General features: G+C 51.0%; 1 non-coding gene across 1 annotated transcript; it reads left to right on the forward strand.

Annotated features, from left to right (window-relative positions):
- The first annotated feature begins 4,644 nt into the window (after nt 1–4,644).
- Nucleotides 4,645–4,736, forward strand: Trnai-uau. Its single transcript is given in 2 exon segments — nt 4,645–4,682; nt 4,701–4,736. It is a non-coding gene; the product is annotated as a tRNA-Ile (tRNA).
- Nucleotides 4,737–16,128: the final 11,392 nt, after the last annotated feature.

The following is a 16,128-nucleotide window of genomic DNA, read 5'->3' on the forward strand; positions in this document are numbered from 1 at the left end:
CATCTTCCCGGCCCCTCTTGCTAGAAACTTTAATTAAAAGATTTAGCGGTGGACAACCTGCTCAGGCCCCCCGCCTATCCCTCTCTCGGGTCAGGAGCTTTCTTTCCCTAAGTAAATATGTTCTGCTCATTAAAAAAAAAAAAAAAAAAAAATTGGCAGGGGAGGCCAAATGCAGGTAGAGTGGCCATTTTGTTTCTCTGCAGTCTCCTCCAGATTTGGGTAGTGGCCACAACCTGGCTTTGGTCCCTGGTCCACGGAGGGCAGGGTGGCGTGGCCAGTGGTCTCAGCACCCCGTGCCCTGCCCAGTCACTGCTTTCCCCCTAGTGAATGGCTGAGACGCAGGCCACGAGGTGGGGCTAGAACTTGCCTACTGACCAGTTACACGGCCAGCGCATTTCCCGGAGCGCATATCCCCACTGTCTTCTTCGACAGCGACTCTGCCAATGTCATGGCAGATGGAGAACCAATGAACCTGGGCCGATGGGATATGGCTGGATGAGACGATTATGACAGATTGTATCCCCTCTCCCATATGCAAGCAGATGTGTTCTTAATTTGCATTTCCCTCATGAGTCTGGCATCACTTGAACATGTCCGTGAAAAGTGGTATCTGGAAGTGTGACACCACTGTCCCGACACTCCCATTATCCTTGTGGGAACTAAACTCGATCTTAGGGATCAAGGGAGACACCACCGAGAAACTGAAGGAGAAGAAGCTGACTCCCATCCCCCTGCGGGCTTGGGCATGGCTAAGGAGATCAGGGCGATAAAACCCCCGGGTGCACAGCTGTCCCCCAAGGAGGCCAGACCACGCCTGATGAAGCTATCTGAGCAGTTCTCTGCCCACCTCCTGTCAAGAAGAGGAAGAGGAAATGCCTGCTGTTATAAATGTCCTAGTCTTTAGTTCTTGGTCCTGCCCCTTAGAACCTTTGTACACTTTCCTCAAAAAATGGAAAATGGTGGAGGCTTCTTCATCCTCAATGCCAAGTTTTTGTTACAGATTAATTTTTCCATCAAACCATTTTGAACCAACCAGTAATTTTAAGGTTTTGTTTTAAAAGGTTAATATGTTCAAACTCACATATTAAAATTTAGCCGTTAAAAAAAAAAATTTAGCAATCAGCCCAAGAGGATGCTTGGATTCATTATAGTGGGTGCTTTTGATAGCCCAAGCAGCTATTTTGATAACCAGCAGAGCTACTGGCTCTGTGGCATTAGCTCAGTCAGTACTAACTGCTCACTTTGCAGACAGCTGGACAAGAAATGCTGATGACTCCTAAAAAATTCAGCAAACAATTAAAATAAGTTGCAAACCAAGTTTTAAAAACTTCCATCATTTCAATGGGGAGCAAATTAAAGTTTGCAATTGCGACAAGGTTTGAAGTGTGGAGGACCAGCGGGGCGACTCTCCTTGAAAGAGGGGCAATAATTCCATCTTGGCTGTGCCTGACCCTACTTCCACATAGAGCTGGCTAGGGCAATTCCTTATCCCTTCAACTGGCCTTAAGCAGTGCATATTGGTCTAGTGAGGTGCTAGGGGTAGTCTCTGAAGACGGCACGCGTGTTTCCCGGATAACCCACGCCTGCCGCTCTTTAATATAAGCCGGGTGGAGACTAGAGGAAGAGCCCATGCTGCATGCTGCCCGCAGGGATGGAGCCCCGAGATAGAGGCTATGACTTCTGAGGCTTGAAACATCTGCACATTAGAGCTGACATACCGGACCCCAAAACATTAGGTACTATCTCAGTTGTGTATGCAGATAGCTCTCTGCATAGCCTTCTCTCTGCATATGGAGAGGTGAATGCAGGCCTCCTACCTAGCTAGCCCAGCTCACAGTGCTCACCTACTTCCTGCCATTTTCAGTCACTCATCCTTAAGCCACTCTTCCTTCATAACAATAAAACCCGGGTTCGGCCCTGGGTCGAGGCCTTTGTCCTGGACAGCCCTCACCATGGCTAGACTTAGGACCCCTCGGCTCCCCACAACTGTAAGTATACTTTAGTGTCTTCATTCTTGCCGTGGGATGCACTGGAAGTAGTAGATTAGAATTAACTTGATGGGATTCCAGTAATTTACCCATGGGATTACAAATATAAAACTTCCCGGATCTAGACAAGGACCAGGAAAGACTCACTATATAAAGCATCATTATAATATGACAGGCTTTTGTATCAGCCCGTTACCCTGTAACAAAAGATCCCTGGGGAATGATCAAAGCACACAAGAAGCAATCCATCCAAATGTTACTACGGATACAGATGCTCTTCAGAGAAAGGGGCTGTCAACGCCACAACAGTCACATTTAACTGCCAAATTAGAGACTGGGATAAGTTTGCTGACATGATAGCACAAGTGAATCCCTTTGCATTTCTCAAAGCTCACTTTTCTTTATTTGTTTTTAAATTTTATGTATTTGGTACAGGGTCTCACTACACAGCTCCGACTCATGGTGATGCGCCTGTTTTCAGCCTTCCCAGCACTGTGATTATAGACATGTGCCACCACGCCCGGGTTCTCACTTTTGGTTTTAATATTGCAATTGGTGTGCTCATTCTTTTTTTTTTTTTTTTATAACCCTTCTCTTTAAAATGTGTCACTGAGACTGGGCAGGTTTGCACGCACCTGTAATCCCAGTTCTTGGGAGGCTGTAAACAGGCGGATCACTACGAGTCCGATCTAGAAATGAGACCCTGAACACCCTGTAGACCCTTCCCTAAAATACAAAACAAACAAACAAAAAATAAAATGTGTCACTGAGGAGTCACAACCGTAGGCCGACTAGAGGCAGACAGCCATGACCGATTCTGCTCCAGCTTCTTCAAAGCAAAGGAGGGGGAACTGTGGAGGACCACTCTGCAACTCTGCTTAGAATAAGAGCAAATGACTCCAAGTTGGTTAAGCTTGACCCTGTCTTTATTTATTTTGCAGTTCCAGGGATTGAACTCAGGACCTTGTGCTTGCCAGGCAAGCACTTATTCCACTGAGCTACCTCCCTGGTCCCCATTTTTATATCTTGACATGAACAGAGCTGGCTAGGACTTTTCCTTACCCCGCAAATCAGATTTAAGCAGTGCATCTTGGTCTAGCCAAGGTGCTGGGGATACTCTCTGAAGATGGCCGGTGCGTTTCCCCGATAAACCACTCCTGCTGTCTTCAGTAAGAGGCCTTTGTTCTGGATAGCCATCATGGCTGGATTTAGGACCCGTTGGCTCTCCAAAACTACAGATAACACCTTAGTGCCTTTAATCTCACTATGGTTTGCACTGGGTGTGGTAGATTGGAATTACCTCGACTGGGATTCTAGTAATTTATCCATGAGATTAAAAATACAAACCTCCTGGGCTCTCAGGAGGACTGGGAAGGCTGCTCCATGGAGCCCAGTCTGAACAAGTCACTGACATAGGGAGACACTGGCTCAAAATAAAAAGTAAAAAGGTCTGGTATGCAGTTCAGTGTGAAAGCCTGGGTTCTATTTCCAGTACCACAAAACAGACAAAAAACAAAGCAAAGCACATTCAGGAGGCCCACACCTTCTGCAGAACGTGCGGCTGCCTCCTCTCCGCCAACCTGGGCAGCGGTGCTGCTCCTGCTTGAACTGCAAGGTCTTTAGTCTGGAGCCAAGCTTGACATGTCGCTCCAACACAACCTGCTTCTGTGGCCAAGTCACCATGACTGCACCAGGGACCTCTGCCTCATGGCTGGCCAGGCCAGTGTCCGCATCACATGCCTTGGTCCTTCTGCTGATGGGTTCCTCGCTCTGCTGGGTGAGTAGAGGGGTCACTGAGCAAGGTGACTGGGGCTCAGGGGACCAGATGGTCGGGACAAGCCGGGGGGGGGGGGGTGTGCAACACAGATGTCCTCATTTTAATTCCTTTAGAGAGACATACACACACACAAAAGACTATGACTATAACTATAAATCTTCCTGGATTATATTCATTTCTCATAGCATTGCAGAGTAATGTATACTTTTTAAAAAAAAGTTTTATTTTTTAAACCGAGAAAAGGGTCCCACAGAAAAGATAAGTGCTTATAGCCTGGAATAGCCATATTTTTATGAGATCTTTTGATTTAAAAGATTGAAAGTTTGTTTTCAAGTGAAAATACGAAATATTCTGTGGCCCAACACAACACCGGGTTTAGGCGGGCCGCTCTCCGAAGCCCGGATTCGCCCGCCGGCAGGGTGCGCCCCCGCCTACCGGCTCCGGCGGGCGGGGCGTCGTTGCCGTCCGGGGCGGAGGCCCCCTCGGAGCTCCCGCCGCGCGGGGACGCGGACACCTGCGTCCCGGAGCCCTGCGTCCTGGAGCTCAGCTCCCGGGCGCCCGCGCCGCGCCTGCCTCTGGCCGCCTCCTCGAGGGCGCAGGGCGGCTCCTGGCCGCCGTCCCTCCCGCGGTGCGGTCCTTGCATTTCCGAGGTCCCGAGGCCGCGGGCTCCCGGCCCTCCACGCCCGGATGGGACCTTCGCGGTGCCCCGGGACCTTTGGACGCGCGTGCTGCGCTGTGCCGTGCCGCGCCGCACAGCACCGCACCGCACCGAGCTCAGCCCGCCTTGCAGAGCGCGAGCGTCTGAGCCAGGCGGCCGCGCATGCTCCATGGCGGGCGCGGCGAGCCCTGATAGGGCCTTCGCGCGGCCGGCTCAGCGGAGCTCCAGTGGCGCAATCGGTTAGCGCGCGGTACTTATACTGCAGTACGTCAGAGCGATGCCGAGGTTGTGAGTTCGAGCCTCACCTGGAGCATTACCCTTTTGCCTGTCCGCGCGCCCTGTTTTAGCCCCTCGTCTGGAGAGAATCGGTCTTTTACCCTCAGCTCCCGCCTCCTAACTATTTCGCTCCTTGATCCGAGCAGCCGCGGCCGGAAGCGCTCTTTCCGGTTTCACGAGTCACTTGTGGCTCCCCAGGCGGCCCCGTCTTCCTCCTGCTGTTTCTCAAGAGCGTGCCTGCAGTTTAGTCCCGCCTCACCGTTCCTGGCCTTGCCTGGGGCGGGGTCCTGACGGGGCGTGGGGATCGCGATCCCGGGCGCTTCTCCCCGTAGGGGGAGCCCGAGTTCCCGCCCGGTGCACGCGGGCCCGACTCTCCCGCGCGGCGCTGGAAGCGCCGTGGCCAGTTGCGTGTCAGGCTGCGTCTGGAGTAGGTGGGATGGAAATAGGCAGGTCGGGGAGTGGGGAAAGCTAGACGGACAGGGCGGGTGCAGTGCGGCCCTTGCCCTCTGCTCTGCCACCTCGTCTGCATCAGCAGCAGGGCGGAGACCCCCTGTAGAGATCTAGTTTAGGCCTGGAAACAAGTAAAAAAAAAAAAGAAACTTTATTAACTCCAGGGGGCGGGGGTGGGGGGTGGAGGGTGGAGGATGGAGGATGCCCGTAATCCCAGCCCTCGGGAGGCAGGAGGATCATCCGGGCCACGTAACGAGTTCAAGGGCAGCCTTAACTGCCTAGTGAGCCCGTGTCTCATAACTGCCCCTCCCTAAAAAGACAAAAAAAAAAAAATCTTTTTAATACTGTAATAGATATATGCAATATCACTTTTTAAATTAATTTTATTGAGAAACAAATAGCAGTGAGACAGTTTCAAAACGAGTTAGGACAGTTTCAATAATCAATACATTGCATATTGTTGTCCTCATAGAAGTTATTCATAGTACAAGGTGCAGACATGATATCCTGTCCAAACACTATTAGTACCAATCTTTCTTCTCATTGAATGAAGAGAAAGTAGCTGTATATCTTTCCTAACTATTTTGTATATACACATACAAAATGGTCCTTCATTTATATCCCTTTTTTTGGGTTTAGTTTTGTCAGAGATGGGTATTTCATTGATATTTAAATATTGTAGGTGGGTGAATTCAGCAAAATAATACAATGTATTCTAGTAGTCCATAAGAGTGGTGGGTTATCTGTAGGACTGGCAATGTTAGAAGCTGTTGACTTGAGCCTTTTACAGCTCAGCATACTAATATGGCTGTATTTTTTATACCTCATTTTTATACTTTTCTGCTGGATGGTTAAGACCAAGATAAAGCAAGACCTATATAACAAGAAATGTAACTTTTGTATCTGACAAGGTCAGTCAAATCCCCTCAGGATTTACCCTGAAACCCTGTACCGCAGTTTGTAGATCCTTTGTCAGTGTCAGCCGTGTGGATGAGTCATGGCCATTGCTTGACCAGTTTGCTCTCTGTGTGCAATATCACTTTAAACAAAAAAGCATAACCACAGTGTCATTATTGCAGCTAAATAAAGCAACAGTAATTCTCTACTCTTGCCTCTAAAAGATCTTTCAATCAAGATCCCAACAAGGTCCATCCTTTGCATTTGACCAGTGTATTAATCTGTAATGATTCCCATCTCTTCTCATTTCCTTTTAAGCTTTTTTTTTTTTCCTTTGGTTCACCTATACAATTTCTCATAGAACTTGGCCAACTGTACTCCTAAGGTATCTTTTAATGTGTCCGTCAGTCTCCTGTGGTAGAGCTGCAAAATATGCATATTTATTTATTTGTAAAATATATATTTCAGGCACTACTGTGCATTGTTTTACCCGCACAGGACATTCATAATGTCTTATTGGCCTTCATGGAGAGCTGTTCATTTTTGTTGGTAATGCCGCATGTGGCCAGCCTAATCCTTCCAATAGCAAAGTCCTTGTCAACCTCCAAGAAATGATTTTAGCAGCAATTTATGATCTGTGTCTACAGCTATTATTATTTTTAAAGTTATTATTTGGGTGGACTGAGATAAGATGTCACTACGTGTAGTTCAGGCTGGCCTTGGACTCATGACGATCTTCCTGCCTCAGCCTCCAAAGTACTGGGGTTGCAAGCATGTACCATGACACCCGGCAAGATCTATTATTATTATTATTATTTTTTTTTTTAGCTTTATTTTTTTTTTACTTTTTTTATTTAAATAAGGAGAGTTCTTTCATATGGAAAGAGCTAGTACAATCACATATTTGAAAGGAGAAACAACAGGTACTGAACTGGAGGGAAGGGAGAGTGAGTGTCCAGCACAGCGTGTGAATCCATGATTCCGTTTCCCATAAGATCTATTATTTTTATGAGGATTACACAACAGTAGTTTTCTACTTCTGTTATTCCTTCTTTTATGACTGTGGTTCTTTAAAAACAAAACCCTTTTCTCTACCACATATTTAGTTTTCCTAAGGCACAACTCACATAGAAAGGATTGGGTAATTGCTTGATTCTTTTTCCTACCAATATTTTATAATAATGAGTTGATGCTTTAATGATTTTCAAAAGTATCTAATTATTTTCAGTTTTATACCTGGGGGGGGGATATGGGTGATGTATGGTGAGTAGCATTAATAATGTTAAGTCATTTTTATGTGATTATTAGACATTTATATTCTTTGGTAAAGTGTGTGTTCAGAATTTTTGAACTTTTTAATGGAATTGTTTGTCTTTTGTTGATGAGTTGCAAGAGCTTTGGGATATATTTGAGAGACAGTTCCTCTGTTGGCTGTATGCTCTGTAAATAGTTTCCCCAGTTTACTAGTCAGGACTCTCTAGAGAAACAGAACGTAGTGAATATTAACAGCACAGTGCCTTGCTTACCCCTCAGCGCCAAGACACACGAGGAAGGCTTTGCGCTGTGACAACATCAGTGCCACAGCGAAACTGGCTGATGGGAAAGTTTCAGCACCATTATAATTTTACGAGGTCACCCCTGAGTATATGGCCTGTGGCGCGGACTTAAATGTGTTATGTAGCTGTTGTTCTTCTTTCTTTTATAATTGTTTTTTTTCCCCTCTTCTTTTTATAGTTTCTAAAGCTTCAACTATAAAACTAAGTTTTCTTTCATTGTTCTCCTTTTCCCTGCTGGTTGACTGGCCCCTGGGAGTGCAGCCAGGCAGTGGGTATAGACAGCTCTGAGAAGGACATTCCTTCCTTATTGGGGTCCGGGCTCACCCCACAAGTCCTTGCCATTAACACCTCTGACTTAATGACCCAGGGGATGGGACTCCCTTCCCTTTCTCCTAAGAGGAAGCCATCCATGCTGACAGCGGTTGTCTGTCGCTCCTGGGAGGGAGGACTGAGGGAACTCAGGCTCAGTTTATGGAGGAGCAGAGACAGCCAGAGCGGCGTGAAGATGTTGGGGTCTGTGCTTCTCTGGGATGAGTTTCACCCGTGTGCTCCAGGCAGCCTGATGCGGGAGCCTGATCGCTACTGTGTCCTGCAGTCGGCTGGCCTTGGTGTCTGTTCTAATAATCAAGAGCGGTCTTGACTGATGCAATTGTACAACGCAGCTTTTTCTCGTTGATCAAATGAAAACAGCCTCAGACTCGGACTCAGCCTGCCCAGAGCTGGAATTACAGGCATGTGCCACCATGCCCGGCTGTTGGTGGCCTGCTCAGCGTGCCTGGGAGTGGTGCCAGCACGGGATGTGGCGCAGGGGATTGAACCCCAGTCCCTGTACTTGCCTAAGCAGGCACTTAGCCCGCTGGGCTGTCTTGCCTGGCAGTGACTCTTGGAGCAGCTTCCCCTGTCTTTGTAGGCCAATCATTCGCTCTACATCGAGGGCTCCACCAGTCGCAGCTCCTCGGATTCAGCTGAGCAGGTTCCTCCCTGTCACTTCACTCTGTTCGCACTGGTCTGTTATGTCAGTGACCACCTAAAACAGTCATGCTTATCTCAGCGTTCCGGGCTCATCGCGGGGCTCTCATGGCCCATGGTGCCGAGCTACAGGTGCACAGCACGCATTTTAATGCATGAATGAAGGGTGACACAGAAGCAGCGCGTGGGCACAGATGCAGGAGCTGAGCCAAGGACCATGCCTGGGTGCTTGCTGCTGGCCTGCTTTGCAGATCAAGTCTGCGGTCCGGAGTTCAGAAACTCCCTGGACTCTTCCTAGGGTCTCTTCAGAGAGTGAGCGCCTTGCCTTGGGTGTTCATTGGAGTAACTTTCACACTTGATGCCAGGGAGAAGCTCCGGCACCACGCAGAGCTACTGCCTGCAGGTGCTGCCCAGTGCCTGAGGAAGTCCAGAGCTCACAGTAGGGGACAGGGCGGCCTGGGTGATGAGCTTGTCCAGTTTTAGCACCGGAGGACTCATGTTCCAGGAAATCCTTCTGTCCCTGGCAACCCAGGGTGGCTTGCTGTCAGCTGAACACCCTGAGCATGGCTGGTGGGAGCGATGGTTTCGTGCCAGAGCCCAGGTACAAGCGTCTGGCTTTGGCTTGTGACTGGCCCCAGCAGTCTGGCTTTCCCAGGTCCCAGGCCTGGATGGCAGGAGAGAAGACTGGAGTCTCTTAAACACCAGCCCCGAGCCAGCCGCAGCTCTGGGTCCTTGGTCGCCTGATGTGGTCCTTGGCCATTCTTCTTGCTGCGAATTGGAGACGGCACAATGCGGAGCCACGAGGCTGTGCGATTGATTGCCCACAGGCAGACCTCCGGGGCACAGAGGAGGCTGGAGTGATCCCTTTCGCTCATACAGCAGTCCAGGCCTTCCCAGCTGTTTGACCTGAGGGCTGGGCCAGAGTTATGGCTCAGACCTCAGCTTGACGGCCTCTCCTCCATCTGGGGAGTACCGGGTGCCGGACAGCGAGCCGGGAGAGGCGCGTTCTTCGACCAGGTGGCGGCGCAGCCTTCTACCGCACGGTGGCGCTGTGGCCCCGTCCGGGAGGCTCTCCACCTCTAGAACTTCACCTACGGACTGCAGGGCCACCGAGCCACTCTGTAGCTTTCGTACTGGCTCGGATCAACCCTCTGGGTGTGCAAAACACGCACAAGGGCTTAGGAAGAGCGGGCGGAGGGTGGAGAAAGCGCAGGTGAAGGCCTGCCTGGGCTGGGAAAAATGAAGGCAGTTTAAAAGGGTCCTGGGGGCCCAGCAGGTGCAGCGAAGATTTTGCCTCCGCACTCAGCGAAAAGCAGCATCACCTGTAAACGTTTAATCCTCCACGCCAGGCCTGGCGCCGGCGGATGGGGGGCGGTGTGGATGTCAGGTTAGGGAGCGGTGCCTTCCGAGCAAGCGCAGTCCGCGTGACGGTTCTCTTTCCCTAGTCTCTGGGCTGAGAGCCGAGGCAGGAATTCTTTATTTCTGATAGCAAATGCTCATTTATGAACTGTGTGCTTAGAATCAATCAAAATATTTTATTTCTATTTAAAGCGTTATGTATGTTTTTTCAATAGGTAATAAACTGATAGTCTCATAATTCAAAGAGTTCAAAATAAGTCATCCTTTTCTTTTAATATATAAATTAGTGGGGCTGGGGAGATGGCTCAGTAGAATAAGTGCTTCCCTGGCAAGCACAAGGCCCTAAGTTCAATCCCTGGTTCTGCCAAAAAAGAAAAGGAAAAAACAAAACAAAACAAAACAAAAAAACCTGTACCAATATATAAATTACTTAGTAGCCAAGAACTCCTAACAGAAAAGCTGCAAGGACCTTAAAAGAGACTTCAGTTCTGTTGCTATCAATGTTGGGGGATATTTCGGGTATTCAGAATTTCAGATTTTTATGAAGGCATGTGCTCTCCCCCTGTGGTCTTGTTTCTGCCTGGAGAGTCATTGCTCTCATCCTGGGATGAGTTAGTCTTTTTTCTTCAATGCCTGCTTGCTTTCTTTCTTTCTTTCTTTCTTTCTTTCTTTCTTTCTTTTTCTTTCTTTCTTTCTTTCTTTCTTTCTTTCTTTCTTTCTTTCTTTCTTTCTTTCATGCATTTCCTTGTTGCAGGGTCTCACTATGCACCCAGCCTCGTGATGATCCTCCTGCTTTCAGCCTCTCCAGCGCTGGGATTACAAGCCTATGCCGCTACACCTGGACTCTGGCCAGCTTAACCCACCCTGGGGAGGAGGCTGTTGCAGCATGTGGTGCTGGGGATCGAACCATGGTCCTAGCACTTGCGGAGATCTAACTGCGGTCCCTGCGCTCGCCTAAGCTCGGCCAAGCACGCGCTTTAGTCCACGGATCTGCTTTGCCAGCCCTTCCATGGTTTCTTGATGGTTTCATAGTTTGCACTCTTGCCCACCGCAGAGGTGTTTTCATTAGTGATCTGATGACAAGATGGGCCAGGGCCATGTGGCTATGAGGAGGGTGCTTCGGGAGGACAGCTGAGACCGGAGAGAGGACGCACTGGCCGGGAGGGTCAGCTTCTGGAGGGAGCAGTTTGGGGGTCTGGGAACTGGCTTGTCCAGTGGAACAGGGATGGGAGTGGGACAGACGCGGCTCACAGTCTGGCCATCCCGCTCTTGGGCCCAAGGAGCGGGATTGCCATGCTTGAGGTCAGGACAGCTGAGTAGTTCCAGGGCAGAGCCTGTGACGCCCCGAGTCCTGCCCACCAGGTGGTCAGAACCCAGGGCCTGGAGACTGGGGAGTCAGGGCTGTCCTACGACAGGACTCTGAGCAGGGGTCAAGGTGGCCCCGCTGGGTGGGCCCGGTGGCCTCAGGGAACTTCGAGAATGAGAACGGCCACAGTTCCACGGGTCCCTGGCAGCCAGCCTGCCCTTGTCTCATTTCAGACAATGGTGTTAATACCTCCGAGTGCCCAGGAGGTGGAGTCGCTGTGTACACATCAGGCCATGAGCGCCTTCAGCAGTGGCTCTGCTGCCTGGAGCCTGTCCCTTGGGAGGAGCCGCGTGTCCCTCCACCTGCCCTCTCCCGACGCCTCTGCCTCTGCGCACTGGGATGCCTGCAGGGGACTGTTCACAAGGCAGCCCTTGTCTGTGCACCGAGGAGGGGACGCACGGGGCGGTGGGGGCAGGAGGCCCACCTTGCCTGCGCCACTGTGTGCTGCGGCCTCAGGTTGCGGCCATGCTTTCCTCAGCCACCCAGGGGGGTGATGCCTTTGCGGCCTGGGCCCCGTGGGAGCTCCCCGAGGAGGGCCGGGGAGAACAAGAAGGGCTGTTCTGCTGTGTGCGAGGGCTGCCTGGGAATAACCACGGCCATGGAGTGGGCTTCAAAGAGCGTGGCCCTCAGAGTGATCAGAACTTGCCACAAAGGAGGATCGAGAGTCACTCAACAAGTTCGCAATGTTGCTGATTTATGTCCCTGTAATAGCATTCAAAAATTTAGTGTGGATAAGAACCAACCGCTGATTGTCAAATAAAATTAAAAAACAGCCAGAAGCCAGGATGTGGCTTCTGCTCCAACCTGCACTGCAGATGATCAAATGAAGACAAGGAAAGTGAATCACTCAGACATCATGTCCTTTTGTAACGGCTCGGGAGGGGAGTAGAACCTGTTTTTCCCGGTGACGCCAGCAGGTGGCAGCATTGCACTCGTATGTCTCAGTCCACCTGGGCCTCTCTTCCCAGGCTGGCAAGGTGTAGGACCAGGGGGGTTGGCACAGTTGCCCTCCACCTTCCTACCTCCCGGGCACAGAGTGATCCAGCATGCCCGGCCCTAGAAGGGCTTGGGAAGAGAATGAGAGGGCGGAGATCAGGAACGAGGGAGGAAGTGTGTGAGTGTGAACCCGCCAAGACTGTGTGAGGTTTGAGCCAAAGAATAGCCTTCTCCTTTCCTGCCACCAAGGTGTCCCAGCCTCCAGGAGGAGGCAGCTTGGGATCCGGAAGGCCAGGACTTGTCCTCTGCTGTTGGAAAGGCCGCTGTCATATCAGCGAGACAAGGCTGGGTCTCTTGTTTCTGTGTGTGCAAAAGGATGGAACATTTACTTTACATGATAATTCATGTGGGTGGAGGCATGAGGGGCCTTTTATTTATTAATTTATGACCTGGCCTCTCTCCCAACGCTTGCAGGGTGATTAGTGAGGGAGAAAAACAATGAAATGTTCACTTTGGCTTAAAAGTCCTGGGATGGGGGCTTAGCCTGTCTTGTTGCACGGTCTTAATTTGTCTTGCATCCAAGGGCCCAGGTTGCGGATTACCTTCCCCAGAGCACCCCCAGCTGGGGTCAGGGTGTGTGGGCAGGCAGGGGGAGCTGTGTCACAGGAGGAAGGGGTTCAGATCCTGGGGGTGGTGTTTGCTGACTTCCTGGAAGGGCCCTCTTGTTTCCCTTTCTCAACTTGCCTCCCTTGCCACTCTGAAACTGATTTCACGTGAGGTGAAATGGATCGTAGGCTGACACAAGCCCCACTGACCCTGGGCCCCTCTCTTCTTGGGGTTCCCTTGCTCTGCAGTCGTGTGCCCGGTGGGTACGCAAGCTCCTCTGCCCCACTCTGGAGCCCCTTGGTGGTAGGCAGAGGCAGTGGTTCAGCCTGGGGGATCTTCTGTGTTATTCCAGGGGCACGAGGGTCAGGGGTCCCTCTCCCAGGCAGGGTGGCAGACAGATGCAGCCACTTGGGTCCTGTCGTTTGCCTTCTTCCTAGTTGGCTTCCCACCGTCCCCCAGGCGGAAGGAGAGGACTGAAACCGTTGTGCTTCTGCCCTGACATCCATCCCGTAAAACTTCACGGTCACACCTGAAGAGGGACGCAGAGATCCAGGACAGACACCCTGCAGAGAACAGCCAGGGTTAGCAGACTTCTGGCTTGTAGCGTAATCCTGTTTTGCAAGTCTGATTGCCAGACATTACAATGATGCTTTTTTTTTTTTTTTTCTTCCTTTTTTTGTTTTTGAGACAAGGTTTTGGTAGTAGTTCAGGCTAACCTTGAACTCTCAGTGATCCTCCTGCTTTAGCCTCCTAAGTGCTGGGATTACAGGTAGGTGCCACCATGCATGGCCCATGATGCTTTTTCTATCAAATCCCAGCTTCTCCTTAAGTGGAGATAGATCCCTTGTGCTCATGGAGATGAAGTCCTGCATCAAGGCAGAAGAGAAAAGCAGATCCCACAGGTTTTCAGATGTCATCCTGCTGTGCCTGAAGTGCCAACACTGGATGATGGAGCCACAGGAGCCAGAAGCGGTACAAGGGGGGGCTTCATCCACAGGGAGCCTTCACCCTCCTGCTGGGATAAGACTGTCCACCTGGGGAAGGCGCACAGCAAGGCAGATGCCACTTAGATGGACTGCAAAAGGGTCACACTGTGGAAAGGATTCCTGGCCCTGAAGAATCCTCTCGGGGGAGACACTCAGCCCTGTCAGGCCAGACCCAGGCTTGGTGGCATGAAAAGAAGGCTCTGATTGGTGGGCTCTGATCCCGCCCCTCATGTACCCTTTCCTAGTGGAGAAAGGAAGATACAGGTAATGGCTAAGCGTCACCCTGGGAAAACCGTCTTGGAGATCCTGAGAGCTCCCCTTCCAGGAGGAAGACACATGCCTTTACCTCCGTGTATCTGCTTTAACTTTATATTTATTTATTTTTGTGGTCTGCTCAGCCCACCCTGGGGGGCGGGGCTGGCACAGCATGTGGCACCAGGGATTGAACCATGGTCCCTGCAAGCTTGCCTAAGCAGGCACCTTAGACCACTGAGCTATCTTGCCAGCCCTATATCCGTGCATCTGATCTGGATATACACAGTGATTACAACTAACATCTATTTGAAACTGACTACGTCGAAGACCTTGTAAGACACTATAAAAAGATCATGTAACTAGGTCCTTAGAACAACTTCATGAAGGATGCATTATTTACCCCATTTAATGGTTGCGTGAAAGGAGCCACAAGGAGATCAACCCAGAGTCACAGAGAAGTCAGCAGAGAACTTGGCATTGCTACCCGGGCAGTCTGGCCTTCAAGCCGGCCCACCAGGCCAGGGGCTCCTGGGCCATCCAGCTTGTAGACACCGCCTCACACACACAGGCCCAAGCACCACGGTCACACGGGAGCTTTGGGGCAATTTGAGGGTGGGTGGGCAGGTGAATTGGGAGAGGCGGCCAGGCCAATCCTCAGGTAGCTGCATCAAGTTCTGCTTTAGCTTGGCTGAGGACACCAAGACTCCTGGCCTCCCCCGACCCTTGTCCTCTGTGTGTGCTAGTTACTGCCCCTTGGGTGATTGTCTTAACTTCTTGGTGTTTTCAGTTCTAGTTTCCCATCTTCATCTCAGGCCATGTGTCCCCAGCTGGAGGCCGTGAAGCGGGTCTAACTGGGAAGTGCCCTGGGCTTCCTGCGCCTCGGTGGAGGAGTCTCTGCAGAAAGGTCTCGAAGCTCAGTGAGGCGATGTCTCACCACGGCCCTGGCTGAGCGGATGGGGTCCGAGTGTGGCTCTGATCTGAAGAGGGGCTTGGGAGGGCTTGAGGAATCACCATCCAGGAAAGTTCCAGCAAGCTGCAGACCACAGTTGCTCGGTCCAGCCTTCTCACTTTATAAGAGGGGGAGCTGAGTCTGAGGCAGGAAGGGCTGTGCCCAGATCACCCTGCCAGCCTCAGCTTTGGGCCTTGACACTGACTCAGGGTCAGAGTGTCACAGAAGGAGCTCTGGGAACGGTGGACAAATGTGAAAGGCACAAATGTCCCAAGTGTACACACTGTGCAAGTTCAAGATGAACCGAACACAGAGGCCAAAGGCATCGCTGTGCTTCTCGGTGCGGCTGCTTAAGAGCGTGAGGTGGACCCACGACCTTTTGAGTGATCCCAGGCCTCAACTTGGCAGGACCTAAGGCATTTTCCTCCAGACCACAACCCAGCCGGGGTTGAGTACTCCTTCAGAAGCCTCCAGCCTGGGGCAGGCTCCGTGGCTCGAGGCTCACTGAAAACCAGCCTTCGGGCCTGCACTTCTACCTGGCAGGCTGCGTCAGAGTTCACGCTACCTGTAACCCCACTTCTTCCTTGCCAACCTCTGCTCTTCACACCCCACCTGTGTCTCCCAGTAAAGCCTCCCAGCGGCCTGGCTGGATGGTCCCTGTGGTCTTTCTTGTCACCCTTCCATTTTATCCAATAGGAAATTGCAGGAAAAGAATTAAGGAATTCGCCTGAGGCCCCAGTGCAGACTCAGCCCTGCTGCAGGCCGGGCCCTGGGCTCTGCTGCTCAGCCGAGAAGGTTCTGAGACCTCAGCCCCACAGACGGAGAGGAGGGAGCCCGCCCCAGGTCAAGGTCACCCACTGCACAGGCACATGTCCGTCCCCACTGTCCTGTCCTGGACCTCACAAAGCTACCATCTTCTTACCTCAACCTCCCCAATGCCCTTTCTCTCTTCCTCTTATGATTAAAGTCCAGACAGATCTTTTTCACCTTAATTTAGCTAAGAATTTCAGGGCTTTCCAGAAATAATTCCTTTTTTTTTTAAGCTATTGGGAATAGAATCCAGGGCCTTTGCACTGAGGTATATCTCCACCATTTATTTG

This window comes from Octodon degus, unplaced genomic scaffold (assembly GCF_000260255.1).
Source record: "Octodon degus isolate 3935 unplaced genomic scaffold, OctDeg1.0 scaffold00020, whole genome shotgun sequence".
NCBI classification, from domain to species: Eukaryota; Metazoa; Chordata; class Mammalia; order Rodentia; family Octodontidae; genus Octodon; species Octodon degus.